Source organism: Anopheles arabiensis, chromosome 2, assembly GCF_016920715.1.
Source record: "Anopheles arabiensis isolate DONGOLA chromosome 2, AaraD3, whole genome shotgun sequence".
Taxonomy (NCBI): Eukaryota; Metazoa; Arthropoda; class Insecta; order Diptera; family Culicidae; genus Anopheles; species Anopheles arabiensis.
Genome location: NC_053517.1, coordinates 294552 through 314087, shown reverse-complemented (window position 1 = coordinate 314087; position 19536 = coordinate 294552).

Sequence of the window (19536 nt, the reverse complement as noted above, 5' to 3'; positions counted from 1 at the left end):
ATCTATTTAACAGTTTTACTAAGTTCTCGGTGATAAATAAGGCTCAGCATTCGTGTTCAGCCATGCTCTTTGCCCTTGCTGCGACGCGCCGATGATCATGCCCGAGCGGTTTGATACGTGTCATTAAAATGTAATAATTTAATAAGTAGAGAGGTATACAATTGGGTAGCACCGAGATGACGAAGCTTCCCTTCCGTGTTGGCGACCCTCTCATCACCGTCTCTGCTAGGGACCTAGGGAGATAACCTGTGTCGAATGTCTTTCCTTTACGTGTTTACTGGAAGAATGAATGATTAATGAGTTTTCTTGATCTCTGCTCCAATGGTTCAAGTGAAATAGCAATACCTTAGCCATGGTTGTCGTTATGTCGTACACAATGTTCAAATCGTGGCTTCTCGTGGATGTCGAAGGAGATGATTGTTCAGGAGACGGATGATTTTGTTTTGGTTTCCCAGATTGTCGCACAGGTCGCCTGGGTTCAAGGTTATCGGTTTGTTTCATTCTACGAAAAGAAGAATAACTTTGCTGTTCTTCTTATGTGTTTTACTGATGAATTTAGATTTTTAAATATTTACCCAGAACATATTCTTTATTCTAATGTATTGTTATAGCGTGTAGCAGTTTGTAAAATGAGTCTCACTCTCTAACGGGTGCTTTGGCAATTATCTTCAATGCAATCAGCTAAAATGCTTTAAGCTGAATGTTTGATGAATAAATATACTGTTACATTACGCCATAAAACCAGCTCTTATTGTACAGACAAACTATCATTTGATGTAAACGAGAATTTAAACATCTTATCTGAATTAAATGTGTCCCTTGAATGGAACACCTTGAAAGGCCACGGCCGCGCTTTGGCGGACCAGGTATACGCTAATAAAGAACGGCCGATACGTGAGACTGTTGCAATTTTGCATCATTTTGGCCAGGTCCTAGTCGACCCAACGACTCCAGTGGTCATATTGTAAACGAGGATTGGTGCATAGAATGTCTTACACAACCTACATCATCATATACACCAGTGTAGAACAAACAATATATGGTATGCAGAGCAAGCCTACACAACTGGGTCATTTGCACTGTTTTTTTGCAGTACCTCCGCAGTGTGTTTTGGTGCTAACTCCTTAGCGATTGGGAAGTAAAGGAACTCCTCCTCTTTTGGAGAATTCAACTGGCAATAATTCAGACAGCGGCTACATAAAGCAGCACTGATGTCCATGTACCTACTCTGATGCATTTTACTCGTTACTGTTTTATCAAAATGCAATCTATAAGTTTCCACTCAGTGGTAAAGCGCGCTGAAAAACGATGGACCAAGAAACTCTAAGTGAGGAGGTAACAAGACAAATATCTAAAGAGAATTACGAGTAAGCCGTTATCATCAATGAATGGCAGTTAAAATAGATAGTTTAAAATCTAGCGCTCCACCTCTAGCGACCTTGAATTTCTTGAGGCTTGTATTATACGTTGCAGTCATATCCTAATCGCCGTTTTGCAAGTGCTCTCTATACTTCACACACGGTTGAATAGTTTTTATATTTTATGATGAATTTTGCAAAATGGAATCTTCTTATCTTGGCATGCAGCATATTAATAGTTGATATTGCATATTTCAAATAGCGTACGACTTCTACTTAAACATTAACCCATTCGATAGCCTTATGTGTGGAATGGGACGCGGTTTAAGCTTAATTTAAAAAAGCTAAATATTTGTTTATTTAATCATTGTCATCTATGTACCCAATTCCCCGTATATTACCTCTAGAAATTGAAAAGCAAAAGACAATGAAAAACGATCGTTGTTGTTCTTCTTCTTCTTCTTCTATGGCACAACAACCATAAGTACCACAAGTGGGCTTTGCTTTTTGTGATTTTTTGTTTTACCCACAGCAGGATAGTCAGTCCAACGTATGGGGGCACGGTCCATTTGGGGCTCGAACTCATGACGATGATAGACACGATGAAAAGCGGAATTTACTATCAGGTAGCCGATAGATACGCCTGTAAGGTCAATGTCAATTGATGGTGATGGTGAACTATGTATCAATCACCTTTCACAAAAAAGATGATAGACTCGCTTGAACTTAAAACCATATGCTTTTATTTCTGTTTATAGCACTCAAGAGCAACTAACGCAAAATATAGTTATTATTAAAATTATTGATGACACGATGAATTATCTGAAGAAGGCACAAGTCAAACAAAGTTAAAAGAACCAAAACGTGTTGAAAATGTATCATGCAACTAGCTAGCTTTGCTAGCTCGGTTCCAAATACAAAATGTTTTAAACGACTTTTGAGTGTCTGATGGCAACATAAAGGACAAACAGGTTGTGGATCATGCGGTTCACAAATTATTTTTTTCATCTACAGACATAGTTCCCCTGGGAGGGTCCCCTTTGTCGCATCCAGTGTGGTGGATCACTAATGTAAATTGTTCTGATCATGCATGAGAAGTATCTGCGGGAGGCTTGATCGTAGCAAGTAAAACATGTTTGAAATCGATCATCCCTACAACATTCATTTCAGGAAACAAGCGTCTCGAAAAAAGGTAGTATCAAAAATACCATAAAACAGAACAGAACCTAAATTAGGCACAATAAGGTGATCGTGATTTCGATCGGCTGATTCGATGATTGTTTTAAGAGCACAATAATAACAAAAACCATTACTGATACTCTGGCAGATGTGTCTTTGGTGGTTGGATGATCCAATTTACCGAATTATAGAAGCAATTTTATGTCCTGATTTTCATCCGGTGACTTAATCCAGAACAAAATTACGCTTCATCTGTTGCTGAGCGAGAAAGATGACAACAAGCGATGGTTTACAGATCGGGTGAAGCAGTCCAGGATCGTTTCGTTTGTCTCGAGGCGAGATCGTCCCTTACCGCAATTTTCGGGACGCAAAGCTGATGTAATCGAATGGGAAATCAGACGAACGCAAAGCACAGCCAGGCGCTCGCCATAAGGCTTTTTGACTTGCGACAACTGTGACTAAAACGAACAAAACGTAGTGAAGGATCACAAAAAGAGGCAAGCGACGAACCCCTGGGATGGACAGTCAAACGAACGAAAATTCAATTTCGTGGGTACCTCGATTGGACAGACTCTTCGGACAGTCTGGATCAGTCGGCAACGATCCAAGGACCGTGTGACGATCGTGCTTTAGCGCAGGTAGAATGTTTCGGGCACACGCTGCGTGTGTGGAACACAGACGAGGAAAAAATATGATTAATTTTCTGTTTCTTTTGTCATGAAGCCGACAAAATATATGTATTTATAGATCACATTAATAACGACACACGAACCACAGCTTGCATTTTAGCTCAATGATCGTTTGTCGCGTCGTCTAGCATTGACCAGAGTGATTGGTACCATGCACATTGGTACACATTCTTACACAAGAAATAAGTTTTGCATAGTGATTCAGTGTATTTAATTGTTTCTTCTCATTGTTTTGAAGGTGGTGCACTTACTTAAATACACATTAAATACAATGCACTTACTTAAATACACATACTTATTTGGGTTGCTCTTCCCTCAAACTATGCCATTCCACACAAAGGATTGCGATTGAGCTGAAATCTAGTCAGGCGCAATAAATAATGACATATTTTGAATGTCTAGATGAGACATGCTGGAAGATAAATGGGGTGTGATCGATGGAGAGCTATCACTGATCTCAGGTCTGATTCGTACTGACCATTGAAAAAGATATATGTTTATAAATGTAACAAGATATCATTACAGTATCATTGCAGTATATATATGCGCCTGTTATATATATATATATATATATATATATATATATATATATATATATATATATATATATATATATATATATATATATATATATATATATATATATATACATATAATAGCATCATATATATCAACACGAAACAATGCAAATAAGACGACTAATGTTTAAACTTATTTCTCGTAACAGTTATAATTGAGTTGAGCGGTTTATTAAAAATTTAGCATTTTCTTCTTGTTAGTTTCAACTGTACATGTCGGTCAGGCTAGCCTATATATAATATCTTATTAGGTTCCTTTTAAAGAGACAGGCATGGCAGTGATGGGGGGAGAAGAGGAAGGGGGGGGGGGGGATTTTCCCGATGAGTATCGAACAGATCCGAATTTTAAGGAGTTGGCGCGTTCATCCAATTTACTGTTGGACCATCCCAAAACAGGATTGGTTTTTATCAACTTCAGGTCAAACTGTTTTCAAATTTGACCAAGTGTTTATTATCGTTACTAAGTCGAACCTTGAACGACCTCTCTAGAAAAGCATAGCTTTAGAACAAGTGTATTCTTTCCATCCTTTGCGACAAATTATAAAATCGCTTCATCATGAGACATTAAGTGATACGGCAAATGTATTTCGTTCACCTTTTCCAAGGGTCTTCCAAATCCTTTTTAGCGTCCTTTCCATGTGTCTCTCATGTGTCGGGGCTGTTAAGGGAAGCTTGAAATGTAAGCGGCTTCGTGACTAGGTGCAAGCTGTCTTGTCATTGACGACATGGGCTATGATGGACCACTTGTTTGCCGTACCTCCATGAGCGCACCTTAAACACGCATTGCTCTTTCAAGCATTCGGCGACATGAAGAAAATGCCAAAGAAAAACATCAGCCACGACAGCAACAACAACAGTGACAGTGAAGTAACAAAAAACACCCCGTAAGAAAAATAGAAATGTCAAACAATCAGAAGCCTAGACTTTGAGCAACGGTTTGGTGGTTGGAGTATGATTTTGATGCGACACAATGGAATTCATCGGACCACGACAACGTAAATCGGGACCCAGGAATCTATCCCGAAAAGGGAAACGTTTTGCGTGCACGAATGGTGGCGGTCACTTATGGAATCATGACGCGGGAGAAGATATTTCAGAGTGGTGAAACGGCAAGACAGATGAAATGAAATACCGTGCAGTGGAGAGTGGAATTGTAAACTAAATGAATATTTTGATGTCAGATCAGCTCGGACAAAAGGGCTCCGAACGTGACGCGATCATAAGTATGAGAAATGATGTTTATATCCGCAGTACCACGCTTCATACACATAATCGAATCACCTCAGGGTAAGGGACAGTTCGTTAGCATGCGAGCCGTGTCCGAACGGGGGAGGAACGTGGATGTGTTGCAGCAGAGCGAAGAGGCAAAAAAGTTATCAATTTCAAGGTTTGGGTTAAATCGTTGCCAGAGGGGTGAGCAAAGAGTGAGAATCAGAGTGGTCCAATTTTCGGCTCCAAATAACAAAAAATAAAACCGCAACATAACGCGACTGGGAAAGCGAGACCTAAGTTAAAACGTAGATAAAAAACACACTCCATGTGGAGACACGCCGCTGGATAAAATATGATTATTTTATACTGCTTTCGATATCTTCCGATGAAATATTGGTTTATGGAGCGATTATGTATGGATACCGCTGCGTGAATGTGTGTGTGTGTGTGAGTATGTGAATACCAAAGCGGCAAGTGTGAATCGAAGGGATGCATAGCGAAATGGAAGGGACAATCTTTCCAGGGTTGCCGTTGTCTGTTTTATCTTTCTGCCAAGACGATTTCACGCTGCCTTCCGATTTGAGGCTCTCTTGGTGGTTTATGGTGCTGGGCGGGAGGCTCGGGAAAGGATGGCATGCAGAAATTCAGGCATGGGGGAGGGTCTTGCTCAGTGACCGCTGTCAACCGATTGAGGCTTGCGAATTGAGTAAGGTAATATAAACCAAGGTAAAGGTGAAGTATCGCAAGAAGGATCCACCATCGGTTGGTCCTTCAATCGTTTCCGCCTGTTCTCCTTCGCGCAATATCAACATTACAATTTATTGTATTGTGATCCCGCACCCCCACCTGGACTGTATCATTGCCTATCAAACGCGATCGGTAAGAAACTGGGGGTGCTGGTGCTTATGGTATGGTGAGAACGAACGGATGAACACTGCCAAGTGATGGAATCGCGCGGATTGGCTTGCGTTTATGTGTCTTTACAGAATCCCGAAACGATGACGGGAGGTGATGATCACCATGGGTGACGAATGGAGATGGAGAAGGTGGCGGATTGAGCATGTGAATACAAGTAGGCCGCGGGTGGATTGAGTCAGTTTTGAACGATACTACGAACTGTCAATGATTTTCATCCCCGCTGTGAAAAATGAACCCGTTGTCAATTTGACAAATGAAGTTACATTTCCCGTGGACCCGCAGAATCGCTGTGTGGCGACGAAATATTGGAAGATTGTACAATTTTGCAGATTTTAACACAGCAGGTTTGCCTTTGGCGATACGGGTCCGGAAACTTAACCGATAGTTTACGGTTAGGTTTAGCTAAATTAACATTCTCAACAGTTTTATAATATCAAATCGCTCGAATAACTCCATCCTTTATTATTGTCCTTTTATTCGCTTTGAAAGAAAAAATATAGTGGAACATTATTGTGAATCGGCGTTTAAGATCACAATCGTTATGCAATAGTTTGGAATTTTTGTTAATTTTAAATGTAACAAAGCTACAATATATCTGCACCTGTCGTTTAAGTTTCGATGTGGTACAACTTTACATATTTTAAATAACTTCACCAATGGTGATGCGATGGTTTTTTGCCTTAAGCTGTTTTACGTGGATAGCAAGAAGTGCTGAGGTGAAAATTTATGAAATACATTCAATACTATTTCTGTTTTCATCACCAACATAACCCGCTTAGGAACGATTGTATATCATAGTTATAAAGACGTTGCGGTAAAGGTTTCTTCTCAACTTAGTTTGGCTCGGGATTATCATTCTTCCGTGCTCGCCGCAATGTAGTGTTTGTCGGGGCCAATTGTCGAGACGCCAAAGTCGGGAAAATCATAAACCAAAAACATCATAATGAGCGCTGAGTAATGACTGAAGGCTGAAGTATATGCTTATGAAGGGTGTGTGAAGCTTCAGTCTTACTAACATGTTTGCGGTCGTACCTTTTACTGTTTTCTCCCGTACTTGAAAGGTGTAAAAATACCTCACATTCGAAGGATGTGTGCTATGTTTGTCCATTGAGTTTAAGTAATTTTCATCTCTTTAAATTATTCGTTTTTATTCTCTGTATTTTGAAAGACCACCCACAAGGAAACATTGAACAGAAGCCCTTATGCCATAAAAACAGCATCACAGGTATGAAAAAATGATAGAAGTTCACATAAAGTGCAACAATGTGTAAAGAATGTGCAAAAATACGGTATCTTTTATAGAATCTGCAAACAAAACCTTAAAAATACCTTAAGAACATTAAGTAAAAGCTTTACAAAAAGAACCAAGAATGCGAAAAATACGACACACAATAGAAGATATGGAATGACTCAACTTTTGATTGGTAATGTTATACGAACACGCGTCGCTTTTGATCAAGATCGTGTTCTGATGGTACGCTCTGCTCTGCTATTTGGAGGATGTTATGATCGTCTCTGAAAAGATTTCCTTTCTAGAGTCTTTTTGTCTGTGACGGCAGCTTCTGTTCGCGACAGCTAATACTAATTTGCCAAAGAGATTTGCTTTGCCGATCCATTGTGTTGGTTGATGATAATGTAGTACGTTCATGAAACTACTGCAGTTGGACTGCCGTACATGGTTAGGTATCCTTGTGGCCATACAAAAGATCTGAAGATTGGTAAACTATTTGTTCTGAGAAGAAGACAAAGAATTGCCATAATTAAGATAGGTAAAATATGTAAAACTTTGAGTGAATTAACAGCAGTCGTCTATAAATCAGATCTGTAATTTTTTTAACCATAACATTTATCAGGTCCTCAAATTATAATACAAATATGTAAATTAATTTTCTACTGTTGGCTATGTCTTGCTTGGCCCACACAGAATGAATAAATAATAAACAAAAAACCACACCAATTGAATATGGTAATATTTGTGATGTGAGTAAAATTTTTGCACGGCTTTGATTTTGCTTCCAAATTGAATAATTTGAACCGTTTTTTCTGAGTGATTATTTCGATAGTTTCAGTTCAAAGTTCTCCAGTTTTGGCTTCCGGCTGAGTTGGGTGCATAGAAATCTGTCAACTCATCGCAGAAGGCGCCTCGGTTGTCAAGGTCTTCTTGTATACGTCATGTTACCTATCCGGCATTGAGTGATTTAACGCATTGAACCGGTTTTGTGGAAGGGTGGATACTGAATGTTAAAGAAGGAGTAAATGTGTTTTTGAGTGGCATTTTTTATGAGATTGGATGGTATTGCTTGACAACCCTTTTTAGAATTTTTAGTGACATAAATATAGAAAACGAAATTATTTGCCCACTTTTGATTAATCCAATATTCAATATACGTGTTGTTAATGATTTGCATTTCAAATTTATAATAATAACATACTTGAACACAGGATACAGCAGATTCTTATTCCGTTTGATACGGCTTACGTTTACGATTCGTTCCGAAATAGATCAATTTCAAACAGAGTAAAGAGCCATTTTGGCTACAAAATTTAATAGATATGAACGCATGTCAAGCATCACCTGGCGCTAGTAGGAGCAACGAGCACGTTTATGGTTATATCATATTTATTTTAAATTAAAAAAATGTCTTAACAATGATAAAATGTGCAATAAAAATAAAATATTGAACATTTATAAAGAGCGTTAACAAGTTTGCCGCTATCTTCAACAGTACTGCAACGGTGCGTTGCCGATGTTAGGTGCGTCGGTCTCAGTCGCTTTACGATGACCAACCAATGCTCAACATTGGGTAGCATATTTTCTTCCTTACCAACACGAGAGAGATGATCATGATGATCGCGCAAACCGCGCAACGTGCACAAGAAGCTAACGATACATCTACACATATAACATCACGCCAAAGCTCTACTCCTTACTCTGTGAAGTTTGCGGCGTTTGCGTTCCGAAGACAAATGACGTTCAAAACCGGACAACATTGACGACGGAAGGGCTGTTGCATGAGCGACACCCTTCGTCGTCAGTCGCGTTTGGTTGTAAAGCTGGTTGTAAAGAACGGCCGGTACGATGCTGGGAGATGATTTCCGCAGGGAATTGGTTACCAAGCACGACCGGAACAGTCTGTGGTGCACAACGTGTCGAAGACCAGTGCCAATGCAGCATCATCCGGGCGCAACCTTTTGCACCATCGAATCACACCATTTCGTTCGTGTGACGCTTTTGCATTGCACATACGATTGGCGCGGTATTTCCGCTGGAGGATGTGAATAGCATAAATAAGGTTTCGATGAAAGATTTTAGTACAGTTAAGAAACGTGATAAAAGTGTTGTTACATTTACTGATACATAATTGAATGCATGAACGAATGCATTTATTATGATCGATTTGTGAAGTATATAAAAGAAACAATGCGTACTAAAACAAGTAAATAAAAATTAACTTAACAATACAGCAAAATGTTAGGGGGATTTAGTGTGGCTTTTCTCTGATCATTTATGCTCTGGTTTCTCGCGTACTGAGATGCCCAGCGGCGGTAGTTTCATTTTACGCTCGTTTTCTGCAATTCAACTTCGCGCGCTAAACGGAGACGTTGGATCGTCTATCGTCTTGCACTTCGATTTAGTGGCATGTAGCGAAACCTTTAGCTTCAGTACAGCCTTGCTATAAAAGGGTACAAGAAGGCAAGGGTAAGAAAAAGCAAAACGGTTGCAACGCAACGTTCGACCAAGAGTGGAACTGCAAACAAGTGGCTGAGGCTATGAAATCGACAAAAACGAATACAACTTTGTTTTGGTTCGCAAGGGCTACATCAAAGCTTAAGTGTGATAATGATTAGATTTATTGAGGCGCAAAATTGATGTATTTAAGGCGAAGCGAGTCGAATAGCTTACTTCTTGCATTGCTTTTTATTTCAAAGTGAACTGGATTGCGCATCAAAGTGATAACTCATTTCCCTTTCGGTGTTGTTGTTTCTGTGAGGATTTCCTTAAACGATCCTGATGTACATATCCATCCAATCGAACAAAAGAAAGGGATATGTGAGAATGCGAAAGAAACTAGTTGGAAGGCAAATGCTGTACGAAAGCACACCATTACAAGACCCGCGGCAGCATATCGCTTGCCGTTAATAAATTAACGGTTAATTGAATAATTGAATTTATGTGGTTGGGCACACGGTAAGCATACATCACACGTTGAGCATTTTCAATTAAATATTCCTTTTAGTTAGTATGTGGCTCGACGACGGAACAAACGTACTTTGTTTGGTTAAAGTTAAGTAAGTGTATTGGTTGATTTAGTGTTGGCTAAACCTACGTAATGGATGAAAAAATAATAGAAAGATTAAATCCTAAAAACACCTTTAATATGAGTGAGACATATATGTATCAGAATTGAAATACAGAAATCAAAAATACTTGAATGTGTTAAATGCAAAATCGGATGTGGCAATACGATTCACTGCGGATGTGTTTTTGAATGATCGGAACTAGTACCCGTTGCGTTCGTAAATCTACTATGCCAATTTTTGTGATGTCTTTTACAACCAATTTTCTCGTCCTCATCTTTGCTTTCCAAAGACCAAAGACGTTACAAGAAAGAAACAAAATCGCATGATTATTTTTTTCTTTTAATAAAATTGTTCCTCTGAAAGTGACAACGTTGCAAACATGCAAACGATACCATATTCCGAAATCACGTAAACGTCCTAAACGTCGGAATTTAAGAAACACGTGCTTACGGCTCCTATAACAGAAAAGAGTTGAAATAATTTACATTATATATAAGCTAAAGGCAAATAATACGAAGACTCGCTCTACCTTATCTCCCTAGAGGTGAACAGAACTGAACGTTTAATGTCATCGCTCGATCGATTGCGATCTATTGATCGTTTGAAAACCATCAAATATTCCTCCCTAACAGTGAAGTTCCCCTCCTCCGTACAACAAATGTTATAGTCTATAATCATCACAATACAAAGATCGTTATTTTTGTGTCTTTTCGTGCATATTACGAATCGTTGCAATATCGAGACATTTTCGTGTAAAGCTAATCGATGGCTTATCGTAAACTATTTCATCGCAACTTAAGCACCACAGGAAAAGCAATTAAAATCTGACGGAAATGCACAATCTGGGTAGACAGTGGAACAACAGAAAAGAAAAGTAAACAAACATAGAAAAACACTGGACATCGCCATTATGCCAAAAAAAAGGGCTCCTTGCCGCGCGACGATCTGCGCTGTCAAACATGAGCGCAGAAAAGTTACGTCCTAACTTCAATAAGATGCGCGGTTTCTTTGTGGCCATTAAGAAAAATATCAATAAAAACGACTAAAAGATGTAGAAAACATTATAAAAATGAAATAGCGCTGAAGGAAAAAAAGCTGATGAACGGTGGAGAAATAATATCAAAACATTATCGCTTTGTTCTGTTAACATTTTGTTATTGTGGATACCAAAAGATGCTCACTGTTGCCGTCTCGTTTATCTTATGGTCAGTTCTGCTTGTCTCTCGTTTCTGTCGATCCTACTACATTAGCAGATCTTGTTTTGGGCTGGTGACTTGTTTTGGAGACTACTTCAGGCAGCTGTTAGCCACAAAGCTTACCGGGTTCGGCAAAGAGGGTATATGTAGGGGATAATAATTTCTTGTAAATATCGTGAACATAACGATTTAAATCAGCACACGGCACATGGCGGTGCTCAACAAGGTGCTTCGGTTTAAAAGGTGGATTGGACTGCAACTTAAAGCAACTGTTTCGGGAAAGAAAAGCTCTGACAGGAACAAGAATCCAGCCAGCCCAAAATGATCACTGAATGGAAGAAAAACGGATGGCCTACATCAACCACATGTAGCGCAAGACATTGGCGCCTTTCCCGGTCGCGGCAGGGTAGCAAACGAGAAACAAACATTGAAATCTTTCTGCTGAATCATAGATTGTACGTTATTTGTGCTACGAACAACACGAAATAAAATTTGCGAAAGATAAATTGTTAAATTTATATTTCAGGCAAGTGCTAAAAATTGATTTGACGGACTGTCGCTGTATCGATAAAAATAGTAATAATGATTGCAAATAACTATATAAAATCATTTCTAATACAAGTAAATAAATTTAATCACTTACAATATCTGAAGCGAATGACCCTCGAGAAATCATGTGAACATTTTTCACGTATGAGATGGCTGTATAAAGATGATCAACAATTATTTGGTACCTAACAGAGCTAGAAATACCTTAATCGATCCTTGGTAAAATGAAGGCAAGCCTAAAATTGAGGTGGCTCTTTCACACGAAGACACGGAATCAGAAGCAAATCATTAACATTAGTGACTCCGGTCATTTAATAGTTCACTATATCTCTCGAGCCGTGACCCTCCTCATCTTATTTTCCCAGTTATAAGCATTAGTCGCGCTATACTTCGATCTTCCAACCAGCCTTAATTCGGTAGTCTAAATTGTAATCATTAGCTAATAAAATAAAAATACACCTCCGAAACGGTGGTCATATCTGGCGCCTGTACACTCATTCCAAAAGGTAGAAAAGCATTTCAGAAGTGAACCATGATCAAAAGTGAATCGCAGAAGGGAATTAGGCGTGATATCTATTAACCAACGGGGGTTTCCTACTCCTCATTGCCTAAAGAAATCCTCTGTCCATTGGAGGTCATCATTAGTCGCACTTGTAAGAGACTGCCTAGGTCAGACAGTTCGTTTTTTCTCATCCGAATATGAGAAGCAACCTTCTTGACAGAGAGAAAGCTCGATGTGGCTGGCATGAACGAAATGAAGATCTCGAAGTAGTAAGCGTTTTCTCATGGCCGACATCGGATAAATCTTATTGTACATGCATCTTGTTCTATGGATACAACGGGCCAATCGGGATCTTGAATTTGCGCATTCCCAAAAAGTATGAGCTACGACAGGGTACAAGAAGCAAACTGATTCAAAAAGTATAACTCCTCATTACGGCACAAAGAGACTGTTGCGTCTGGTTGTTCGTTTGCGGGGCGCTTCCTTCGAAATGCTTCTTTTTGTCGGTGTTGATACAAAGGAACGAAACCGTAGCATTCGGGTATCTGTTTTGGTTTGTACGAGCAAGCCCACCGTTCCAAATGGATCGTCCTATCCACCCAGACGCCATGGGTCCTTTATTTATTACAGCGTTTTTTGTTCAGGTGTCTGCCAAAACCCCGAAATACATTGAATCATAAAGGAACGCATCATTATCTGGCGCATTATGGCGGTAGGTCGATGGTGGCTCATCTCACTCACGTTTTCTTTCATTTTCGTCACGAATCGGTCCGTTGACTCAAGCGCCATGCGGCATCCACATCCAGTACAAATTTGTATCGCAGTCATCGCTTCCGTCAACATTCGTGTTCAGTGGAAGCTGCGAAAGATATGGCGAGTCGAGAGAACAGAAAGGTGGTAACGAACAAAACACAAAGATTAAACGTGGTAACTGCCTTCCAAACTTTAGAAGGATGGCAAACCATACCGACAGTGGCTTGGGTTAAAAACGAAACATGAACGGCATGATTATTAGGAAGAGAATTGTAGGAGTCCGTTCTCAGAGAAGGAAGAGCAATGAATCGTCTGCAAATGACTGGGAAACATAACGAATAGCCGGCAAACGATTTCTAAGAGAACGTTTCAAATAGCAACATAAAAATACATACAGCTCCTGAAAGACAGCCATAATTAAACGTTTGAAACATTAAAATCTCATTAAAATGCCTCCAAATAAATAACATCTCTGACAATTTTTATTGTTTCTCTGATTTGGTCGTCAATAAATGGACGAACGCTATGTTGAATTGCTACTGATCCCTGGAAACACGTAAATAAATAAATATGTTGACGATATTTCGCGATTGATTTAAAGTCCCTTTTCCAGTGAAAATTGTATAATGATTTAAGCGCATTTTTTGGTCTTTGTTGTCGTTTTAGGATCTTTTTTCATTCGCATTGTTGATTGATTGGTACAGAGTTTAAAATTCTTTTAACAGACACTAGCAAGTGTGCAATTGTTCATTGTGTCATGGGAAGCCCTTGTGTCGTTCTTGCAACATGGCCGAGGCGCAGAGGCGTGTCTTTGATAAATTTACAAAACTGTTCCTACTATTAATGTTGCATAAATAACGTACCGTCCCCAACTCAAACTTCTACTGTTACTTTGCAACCATACGAGGAGACAGAAACATTGTCAGGTGAGGAGGAGATTTGCATTACGCCATGCTTAAAGTAAAACAGGAACACCAATGGCCCGAACCATAGTCCAGCAAGGAAGCCTTCTTTTCCGTCTGCCATGACACAAGCCTGCAATTGAACGAATCGAAAAGGACGCCCTCCAAAGTCCTTTGAGTATGAACTATTCTGCCATGTGCACGGCATGTCCTTTTTGGGCGTTATTCAGCGACCGCGCAAGACAGGCAGAAGTCCTTTGAAGCCGCTTTGAAAAAAACAGTTTCAGTACACAGGTACAACACAAGACTGAAAAATGCGTCGCCCTCGACGAGCGTTGTGAATAAATAAATTGTATTAAATTGCAGCCATCAGGATGTGCAGCAAACAATGATGGTAACAATGGTAGGAGTTGCTGGAAAATGGCAATGAATTGCTTATTTTCACGCTATCCACCTTCCGCTCCATGGAAAACATTACGAGACATATCAACTACATAGGAGCTCGCAGGTAGAGTTGAAAACACAGCAAAGGTGGAAGTGCTATCGGTGCTATTTATCGGTTTTTCTTCGGTGCGGTTCTATCGTTGCTGATGTTGGTGCATTGGAGGGGTGTTGAAATTATGGGACATTTCCGGATGTTACACAACTAAGCCCCTCGCCACCGACACATTTTAAACAGCTGGTTTTTAATCCATCAGCTTGTTTCGCTTCCTTGTACCACCGCTGTGTACCGCAACAGAGGATCAAGTATGCGTTGCATTGTTTGGGGATTATTTGAAGCTTAGCAGATTAATCCTATAGTCGATATGAGTGGTTCAATATTTAATGTGGAAAATGTAGGTAGCCACTAATTCCATTTGTCACTGTTTGTCACTAACGCTTCAAACGCCTGGCACAATCGGTGTTAATGGAATTCCGATACAGGAACAGGTAGTTGATGGAAGGGATTTAATTTAATTTGTAATGTCCAACCTGCGTTCAACCAACCTGGGGTTGAAAACTGAATGAGGCTACCTCACATTAGCAACATCAGATGAAAATTCAATGAAGTGGAATGGAACATCAGATCAAAATACTACTCTGCTACTCTTTCATGCTTTGATTCTTTAGTCGTTTTCCCACCCTTTCCCAGTTTCCTATCGTACAAGATTGATCAACCCACAAGAGCAAACAATGGCATCATCCCCAGATTACAACATTTAATCACTGATAATGGAATGGTTTCGGTTTGATGGTAATGCCTACGTCCTCTTTCTTTTGCAATTGCTGCGGAAGGCGATGACGAGAGCAAAATGCTGTCCGGTCGCGTGTTATGCAAATAAAACGGATGCATACAAATACCCACAGCTATGCACACACATACACTGCTTACACTGTTTCATGCGTAGGTTACAGGCAAGTACAAAATGAATCGACTCAAGCGATTGATATCGATGATGATATGGAGAACAATTCAACCAGTGAGTGTGGCAAGCAGATGAACGAGGACCCTTTTTGCATCAATGATGAGTTTCTATCCCTTGTGTAGCAGCAAGTGAACATAGAAGTGGACGCTGATTGCTTGTAAAAACAATTTCAAGCTCTGTCCCTTCAGCTTCAATAAATCGAAACCTCGGCATAGTCATCAATGATTCGACTGACCTGGCAGACGCGGCTGCTTTTCAATTTCAATCAATGAGCTGCAATGTTAGCTTTGTTGGTACTTTTAAACACGCATGAATAAATGCATATAAACGAGCATTTGCTAGCTCAGGAGCGGGTGTTTTTCTCGCTCGCACGGTAGAGCATAACAGGAAAGGACATCATAAATCCAATGGCCAGTAAGAAAGGTTGAGGAGAAACGGCGACGAAGAGTTTCATTTCCGAGTAGCCGTTTGAGCTCTGGAAAAGGTTTATTATACCTATTGTTTTTCGATTTGATGCGACGCATTAGGGCATTATTTCATTTGTTTGTCTCATTTATTGTAAGTACACAGGTACATTTCGGTAAGTGATGACGATGATTATTGCAAAGTATGCTTTGCATTTTATAATCATGTTAAATTGTTCCTGTACTTCTTTTATGGTTGAACTATAATTCTGTAGTACGACATTTTCTTATTTCTACGCAAACGGTCAACCATTTGCAGCGTTCAAACAGCTACTCAAAAAAAAACTGAATACTGTCCGTTGGGTGTTTGTCCTTACCGGCTGTGTCTTACCGTTGGAGCGAGAGAAAAACCGGTTCCTGGAGCATCAAATATACATAAAAAAAAAACAAAAGATTTATAACTATCGCACAAAAAAAATTGTTATTTTTACAATCTATCAGATGACAAGAAACAATCACTGGAGAATTTATCGGAATACATCTTTCGAAATATTTACAAAGCAATGTGATCGTAAAATAACGAAATCACTGTAGCATTTTGTTCTCTACATATAAGCACGAAGATCATCTACAATGCTCTCTGAGCTAGCCCCATCAACACAGTTTCCAGCTTTCTCACCATCAATGAACCTGTAAAGCTGCAAACGCTGTAAAGCTGACGAACAGGACTTTGGATGAATCGAACAGTGTCTAACGATGAACAAGAATTAGCAAAACGAGTTTTTTGCTGGGCGTATCCTCGTGCTCTCCTTTCGAGTAATCTTCAGCTTCAATGCGTGGGAAAGCGCTTCCCAATGTCTGTGACTGTTACCCGAGTATCGATGCAAAAGCAGGGACCTTACCGTTCAGCCAATTTCGAATGGTTTGAGACGTTTGGTTCAACCTGGTAAGGTTCCCCTGCGACCGGTGTCCACTGCTAATTATATGGATGGTTAATGATTGAGTTAAACTAAATCCTCTACCGCTGCATAAAAAACGCAACGACTATTAATTGGCAACCTTCAGCCACGTTCAATACCATGATTGTGCAGCTGCAATCTTCAGTAAGCTGTAGGACCGAGAAGATCATTCAAACCTATACACGTACTTGTGACTCATCCGTTCGAGCTGTTATGCTTTTACAACCTTTGTTTCCAGGATCTGTCAGTTAAATGAATCATATGTGAGTATAAGAAGTTGAAACGTGCTCTAAAGTACCTAAATATTCAGAAAACTCACTAGTTGCAGAATTGCCTTTAATTTGTTTGTTTGTGGTGGAGTTCACACTTTAATCGGCTTTAGCTACATTATTACATCGAAGTAAGTAACATGTTAAAAATACACGTATGTGAACTACTGTGTTTGTATGTTTAGTAGGATAATGCGACGGTGTCTAGATAGAGTGGAAACCATTCTAATCAAAATTGTACACGGTACAAAACAAACCGGTAGGTAGCACATTTTGCAACTGGCCCTGTAACTAAACTTCAGAATGGTTTTAAGGGTGTTCAAGGGATGCGTCTCAAAAGCATTGTTGCGGGTGTATTTAGCCTATGCGCGTAGTTCAATGTATATAAAGTTTGCCAATTATAAAAGTCCACGATGCAGGTGCAGTCTTGCAACTCAGCACTTCTAAAACTTTTCCGAAAACTACTGTGAAGATTGGAGCCGATAATGATACCGAAATGTGTGTAAGCCACCTTCTATAGAGTCGCACATAAAGAACGCATTTCCGTTTTCGCTGTGTTGCAGCATGGTTGAAGGTGCGTAATGCAAACATGGCTGCTGAAGTCAATCCGTGTCTCTTCGATCAAACATGCTACTTGCAACGGGTTTGAATTACCAACATGGTAAAACTTGTTTCAAAGTCGATTAGAAAACGTTCGTTTTAATCGTTGTTTTAGCTGTCCGATCAAACAATGTATTGTGAAACTCTGCAGACTAATTAGAGCAAATTATTCAGTATTTGGTCATCGCAGCTAATGTAATTATGTGGGCCAATGTGAAAGTTCAATTACTGTGGAAAAATTGAACACTTAATGTTTAGTTAATTTGGTTTCATTGTATCTGCCATCGGTTAGAACAGCTATAATCGAAGACGGAGCATGATCCGTGCGGACTCTTGCTCAGGTTGGAAATAGTTCGATTTCCATTGTTGCTGGTCAGAAATTGGGTTTATTTAAACAAAATAATGAGAGAAAAATAATGTTTTTTTTTTTCAAAATAATTCCTAAATAGTATAAAAACTCTTTAATATGAAGCAATGGGCTTACGTATACTGTTGTTTATTTTTGTGTTGTCTAACAGTTGTTTAATCAAAATTTAAATCTTTTCTGCTAACCCAGTGTTCTATGATAACCAAAATGTGAGACGATGAACGCGATAAGAACAGAAGCGTAACAAAATTTGCGGAACGGATATGCGATGGTGATCATAAATAACAGCCTTTGCTTTCAACCAATTGTTATTTTAAAGACCGAAAAACATTAGATCAAAGAACGAACATATACTTAGACACACGTTCAAAAGCCCTATGGCCACGGGATCGAAGGAAGGATCGCATTGATCACCTGCTCTCATAGGATTACGCCAGTATAGAAAAGAAGAATAACGCGTAGGGTTTCCAGTTCTTTTATGGTATTTATTTCCTCATACCGAATGTGCAGCAACCATGATATGTTGTCCGATGCAGCTGCTTGTTTTGACATTCATCTTTGTATTTATATTTGAGTATGCTTATTACAGCAAATAATTTATTCTTCTCAACAATATAACACAATATGTAAGACGCAGAAGATGGTTTTGTTTTTAATTCAATCACGCGTTAAAATTAAAAAAACCCTTTTGTATGCATTTTATGTTATTTTCTTTAATATTGAACTAATGAAAGAATATCAGTACAACAAAAACATATTTGTTTCGATTTTATTAATTAATGCCGTTTGATAAATTAGCAACAAAATCAAATTAACGTTCATGTAAAGAAAAAAATTACATTTTTGGTATAACCAGGTTTTAATGTTTTCTTCTGCTTTTTAGTGTTCAATTTCTAGCGTGTATTAAGACCTGTGTGATGTGGTTTTATTAAAAGGCTAAGATCAAATACTTTATACTCGTTGTACTGCATGACTGCTAACAGTGCAACAATGTATAACGCCTTGTCAATATTGGCAAGTACTCCTATTTCCGTTTTGATCGGATCAAATTAAAGCATGACATGACAAAATGTGCCAACTGCTTTACCAACAAATGATACAAGGATATTAACGTTGTAAAAGTGCACCCTCAAAATTAAATATAAGTAAGGGGAAAAACCAAAAATTTTTGCTTTAAGGTGCTTAAAGTTGGAACGGTTTAATGTGAAGTTTTTCTCAATTCTTTAAAGTTAAACTGTCAGGTTCATTTTATAAATACAAACCAAAGACACTATTAATCATGTAAATTAAAGCACCTCACAGCATAGTAAGTCTTGTGTTTTCTGAGCAAGCTCAATAATACTACAAAACAGCGTCCAGTAAAGAAACGAATCGTAATGCAGTCAATACCTCA